Below are 7,046 nucleotides of genomic sequence, written 5' to 3' on the forward strand. Positions count from 1 at the left end.
TAGAATCTCACCACAAAAGGGCGGCATTGTGCTCCTTAGTCATGGTTTCTGATGCCCTGCAAAAAGGATTAGAAAATTTGTTTGATGGCAACACACACAAGAGCACAAGAAACAAACGTTAGTGTTAGCAACAAAAGATTATCCTAAACAGGCATATCAAGAGAGATATTAAGCATGAAATAGAAAGCATATAAACATAGAATAAAATAGCTAATCAAGATGCTCATAGTTGCTCCTCCCTTGTTCCTCTCCTCTCCAAGTCCCAAATGAGTGTAGCTCTCAGCTTTTAGCACTAGCCATGGATGCCATATGGAGATTCAAGATAGTTGAATATGATAAGCAAATGCTATGCAAGTGTAGATAGTGATGCTATGAGAAAGCTCTATGCTAATGTCAGTATAACAACAATACTCTAATGCTTCTTTTTTTGCTTGAGGAGAAGGGTTCTATTTATAGAAGAAATGGGGAAATGAAGGGTTAAGATTGAGCAATCTTAACAAGGGTTAGGATTGAAAGATATTCAATCCATGTGAGACTTTCAACCCAATCCCATGTTGACAAGTGTCACCATGAGGAGGCTTGAGAGGAAAGATAAGGAGCATTAAATGCTTGAGGGGACATGATGGTTACCCTAGTCAAAGAAATAAATGCTTTGAAGAGACACATGGGTTACATGAGGGTTAAGTTAGGGGTCAAAGTCCTTAACCATGGGTGCAAGTGGAATTAACCATTAATGGTCATGTAAGAGCCATAAGTGGTTTGGAAGACTTTAGAGGTTAATTTGTTGAACACACAAATCATTAATTGCTTTTCAAAGACTTTGGAGTCTTTGAGAAGTGACTCCAATTTGCTTAAGAATGTGACAATATTTAGGGGATGGATTAGGTTAATTAGGAAAGGTTTAGAAGAATCTAGAAGGGGTTTAGGCATGCAAGTGGATTTTGTAGGAAAATGCAAGTGGGAGGAATTTTGGTATTTTCAATTAAAATAAAATCATTTATTTCAATTAAATGGTGTAATTTGCATTTGGATAAATATTCAAATAAATATTAATTTATTTAAATGAGAAAAAAGAAGATAAAGCATTAAAATGCTTGAAGACTTTGAGGGAAACCATTAAAGGCTTGAAGACTTTAAGGGAAGCAATTAAAGTCTTAAGAAGACTTTAAGGGAAACCATTAAGTTTGAAGACTTTAAGGGAAACCATTAAAGACTTAAGAAGACTATAGAAGGAAGCCATCAAGTTTGAAGACTTTAAAGCCATTAAGTTTTGAAGACTTTAAGGGAAACCATTAAAGGTTTCAAGTGGGTGAGGATAAATAGGATTTTAAATAAATAATTTATTTAAAATAGTTGTGCAACTTGCTTTTGTAGGAAAATACAAGTGGGTGGAGGATAAAGGTGATTTAAATAAATTATTTATTTAAAATAATTGTGCAACTTGCATTTGTAGGAAAATGCAAGTGGGTAGAGGATAAAGGTGATTTAAATAAATGTTAATTTATTTAAATGTGAGAGGTGGGATTTTGGGGGATTTAAATAAATATTAATTTATTTAAATGTGAGAGAATATTTAATTAAATAAATATGATTTATTTATTTAATTAATGGTCTGAATTTGGTTAAGTGAATTAAATCAAATAAATTGAATAATTTATTTAATTAATAGGAGAAGAGGGTTAAGATGAATTAATTAAATATATTAATTTAATTAATTATTAATTGATGGTTAAATAATCAAATAAATATTAAATATTCATTTAATTAAGTGGACAGATTTATGTGACTACAGTTTCCATACTCTTTATGATCGATGTGAGAGGATCAAACATTGGGTTTAGATGAGGGATCCTACGATATACTCCTGCAATCCCCCTCAATTCATTCAAATTTTGTGCAATCAAATCCTGAATTGAGGGGGGTTTGGCAAATGAGGGTTTGGTTGTTGCAGTTGTGGTTGGTCAGTGTTTTCATTGTTATCCCCCATTTTTAACCCGATTGAATGTAAACAATTAAATTTAGTTAACAAATTTAAACAATTAGGTATTTGATTTTAAAAAACCTAGTTTTCATGAAAAAAACCATATTTTCAATGAAAAATCAAATAAACATTAACAAAAAATACAAAAAATGAATGAAAATGATTGAAAACAATAAAATTCTTACCTTTCAATCTATTTTTTAGCAATTTTTTGCCAAAACACCGGATATCGGATTTTAGCAATATTGTATTATATAATACGTATTATATAATATATAATATTATATTATATTATATTATATATTATATAATATATATAATATAATATAATATATATAATATAATACGTATTATAATATAATATAATATAATATATATAATATAATATAATTTTTTAAATTAAAATTACAAATAAAAATTAAATCAGATATCCGATTTGCATAGGTAATTACCAAGCCAAGGTGTACTGACACCCAGGCCAAGCAATAAGTCAACACGGATTTTCGCATTTTTAGGCGGGTGAAGAAGGCTATTTTTTCCACATCGTCACTTTTTGGCCCCCCTTGATCCTACACTAACCCGCCACCTACATTACAGGACTCTTCTTCAAAGAGATAGTTAGAATTCATGGCCTTCCAATCAGCATAGTCAGTGATAGGGATGTAAAGTTCTTAAGCCACTTTTGGAGAACACTTTGGAGAAAATTGGGCAAAAAATTATCTTTTTCATCTGCCTATCATCCTCCATCAGATCGTCATACAGAGGTAGTAAACATATTCTTGGGTAATCTACTAAGATGCCTTACCAAACAGCATGGGTAGACTTGGGATTTGGTAATCGGCCAGGCAGAATATGCATACGAAATAGTGTATGGTTTTCATCCAAGGGGCATACTAGAACTCAGTGATCTCAATTCTATGACACCTAAGAGTGCACAAGGTGAGAATTTTGTAGAAGGCATCAAAGAAGTGCATGATAAGGTAAGACAGATCTTACAACAAAAATCCAAGCAGTATAAGATGAATGTTGATAAAACAAGAAGGAATGTGCAGTTTAAGATTAGAGATTTGGTCCTAGCATACCTAAGGAAAGAGAGACTTCCAAAAGGGTAGCCTACTAAGCTATTGATGAAGAAGATTGGGCCTCTCAAGGTGGTGCATAAATATGATCAGAACACATATGAAGTTGAACTCCCTCCCACCTTGGGTATTTCTCCTATCTTTAATATATGTGATCTCTATCCATACAAGGGAGAATTACAAACACATTAGTTGGAAACCTCATCACAGGGTACTGAAGATTGGGTGAGTGATTTTCCACCAAGCCAACCAGTCAAGTTGGAAAGTATCTTGGACACCAAGGTAATAAATAAGACAAGGAAAGGTGTATAAAAGACTTATCTTGTAAAGTGGGCAGGGTTACCTAAAGCAGATGCTATGTGGATGTTAGAATCGGATATACTTTAGCATAGTGTGGAAATTGCAGACCTCTTAACTCAAGGGACTTGAGTTCTTTGTCCCAGGGGAGTATGGTGCAGGGAACCTATCCCTCCATGTAGTTGTTTTGGTTTGTTCTTAAGTCTTCTATGTTGTCTTTCATGTTGTAATAAGTGGACCAACCATTTGGGACTTAATGAAGTCATGGTTGAGTTGTCCAAGTTTTTGTTGTGTTCAGGATATTGATATCCTAGGAAGATGTAATGTTGGTATTGTTCATAGGTGCACTACTCTAAGAATAGAGTCATCATGCAATAGGGTGAAATGCATTGTTTTAGGCCTCCTAGAATGCATAGAGGACCTTGGGAGCTTTGGAGTATATTTGAGTGCAAGTTTGCATCATAAGAATAAAAAGTTGTAAAAATGCTAAGCAACATTTTGCAACATTGCAAAAGTTGCACTTTTTGTTGTTGGTGGTGAAGAAGTTGGTTCTAACCATCTGAATCATGATGTTAAAATCCAAAGACAACTTCACTGGAAGGGTTCAAAGATTTGGAATGCAAAGTAAGTTTTGGTTGTAAGGAAAAAACCTTTTTTTACACCGTTTTCACTATTTATTTATTTTGTTGTTGTGTTGTACGGCCCAGTACGGACTTCTCAGAGGAATCTAATTGCAGGGAATGAAGGATTGGTGAATCTACTTTCCAAAAAGGTAGATTAGTAAGTTTTATTGTGTCTGGTTGCAGAGATTCAAACCATTCTCTATGACTAGGTGCAAAACCCTTGTAAGCTAGGGTTTAAGCAAGAAATGGCTCTAGCCTGAGCATCCACTGATGGCACCGGTTTAAATCTAGTGGAATGCTAGGTTAGGGTCTATAAATATTTTTAGTGTAGGTTTTTTGGTTTTTCAGACCTTTGTGGTGATTTTACAATGATACCCTAGGCTCACAACTAGGAGCTGGTGAGACTAGGACAACAGAAGATGTGCATTTTCAGAGCACACATGGATTGGTAGAGCCCAAGTTGACACATGGTTGGAGACCCTATTAAATTCACTTAAAGAATACATGATTATTTTTTGTAGAGGTTTTGACTGGTGAAACTTTCTAAGGCCAAGTTTGCAAGTCACCTAGGTAGGCCTAAAACCCTTAAAAATAGGACAGTACTGGAAACCCCATGTGTACGGAGAACCCAGATGGAATTTTTCAATATTGTATGTAAATATGAAAAGGGTACTCATAAATGTAATTTATTTGGGGCCTTATGTGGGAAGATTTGAAGTTAAGCCCTGGAAACCGTAATAGGAGGGCTAATTGTATTAGGTTTGTTTGGAGCCGGTATAGCCAAGGTGACCTTGGGAAGGCTTGAAAAAGGGTTTAAAGGTGAAAAAACCATTAAAAGACACCTAAGACACTACGTCAATTCATTTTACCCTCATGGAACAAGTCAGAGAACTAAGATCCTTTGCAGAGGTTGTTGGAGCACTAGGAAGTTGTGTTAGGGATTGAGGTGGAATCCTCAATAGGAAGTGTTGATTGTTAAATATCAATGGCTATACCTTGGAGGAAAGCCAAAGAGGATTATTCCTTGGAGGTATAACTATCAGAACCCTTGCCAAGTACCACTGGATGGGCTTGAGGAGTTAGAGGGTTGGAGAAGAGCAAGAAAGACAACGAGGTGATTTTGAGCAACTCCAAGAATCTCTGCATCACTTTGTCTTAGAATTAGTTATAATTTCCTATTTTCATGTTGCACCCGTCTTCTATATATATGAGGGTTATAATTGTAATAAGGATCTTTTTAACATTTTTGTTTATGCAACAAAACTCTGCCAAAGTGAAGAGCAAATTGAGACTTGGTGTTTCTTTTTGTAAATCTGCAATTTAATCAAGACAGAGAAGAGCTTGGCATTCAAACTTCGTTTTGAGTTTAATCTTTTATGTGGTATGAATTTTATTATATCATTGGTATCATATGTTCTTGAATGGTTAAAGTTGGTTATAGTTATTGGTGTTGAATATTGAAGAACTTTTGAGCGTTTACAAGTAATATTTGAGATACTTTGAAAATTTAGATATTGGGAATTAGCTGAGAAGAAATTTCTTTAAGTCTTTGAGCTTATACAAGTCATCTCCAAAATTTGTATTTGAAGGATAGAAAGTAGAGTCTTTGTTCTATATGGACTATCTGGCTATTGTAGAATATCTTTTAATATATTTGTGATTCTTTGAGCTGACAATATACTTGGGTTACAGTGGTTGATAGGAATCTTAGTACATAGAAAGAATCTTTGAGTTTCTTAATTGTGCAAATTCTCGTCCCTAGGTCATTTTCAGAAAAGGGAAGTAACAAAAGACTTTGTTCTTTCATGAACACTTTACTTTCCAAATTAGTTAGTATAATAATACTACAAGTTTTCAAAGTTATTTAAGGGAAAAGTCTATTCTTAAAAGAGAATTGGATATAACGGGTTTTGAAAGAAGAGAATTGGATATAATGGGTTTTGAAAGAAGAGAACCAAGTTGTTATTGTATCCTGGATTAGTGTAAAGTTAGTAACTAGGAAAAATAGAAAATAGTTGTAGTAGTAAGGGGGAGCCTTCCCTTAATTAGGAGGAATTACATCTTGCCTTCTAAGAGATATCGTTCTATGTGTTGTCATGAAAAACACATTTTGTGAACCTTCATCGGTTTATAAAATTTTCACCCAATAATTTTTTGGCGACTCTACTAGGGACACGAGCTCCAACGAGTTTCTACTTTGGCCAAACAAAGCTATACTCGGGGCCACAGAAAGCAAGATGTTGTTGATCCAGTTTTTCAACTCTTATAAATACTTCATTTTGAATATTTACCTATGTATGCACGTTCTTCCCTTCAAAGAACAAGGAGTTTTCCAACTACAAGTCAAAGGTCTCCTATTCCAAGTGAAGCTTCAAGTGCAGCAAGGCCATTGGTAATTCCACAAGTACCAAGGTTTGTGATTCCTCCTTTTCAACTAGTACAACCAATTGTTATGGTTGCACAAGGGCCATGGGGACAAAATTTTGGTCCTTTAAATTTAACTCCACCCCTTCATCCTCTTCCACAAGGGTCAAGGAAAAATACTCTCAAATTCTTTGGGGATGGTAAGCAACACCTGAATGAACACATTGCATCATTCCATAATGCATGTGGGATTCTTGGTGTTGAATATGAAGATGTAGCTATACATATTTTTGTCAAGACTTTACAAGGTGTTGTTGCGGATTGGTTCTATCACGTGGCACCTCAAACAATTACAACTTGGGACATGCTTAAGACTTAATTTGAAGAATGTTTTAAGCCAACAAAAGATGCAAATGCTTTTTTGGCTCAACTGAATTCCATGAGAAAAGAGCCACATGAACCCATGAGGGATTTTGTGGCTAAGTGTAATAGATTGAAGAATCAAATTCCTACTAATTCTCAGCCTATTGAGTAAAATTCAAGATGTTTCTTTATAAATGCATAGTTGCTAGAAGTTATTGAGGAGAACACCTTTGGCAAATGTGCCAATAGTTCAAACTCAAGCAGTGAAGATGGAGGACCACTTAATCTTAGTTGGAAAGATTAAGAAAGATCCCAACAAAACCAAAGTAATTTTTTCTA

The sequence above is a fragment of the Cryptomeria japonica genome, chromosome 3, assembly GCF_030272615.1.
Source record: "Cryptomeria japonica chromosome 3, Sugi_1.0, whole genome shotgun sequence".
NCBI classification, from domain to species: domain Eukaryota; kingdom Viridiplantae; phylum Streptophyta; class Pinopsida; order Cupressales; family Cupressaceae; genus Cryptomeria; species Cryptomeria japonica.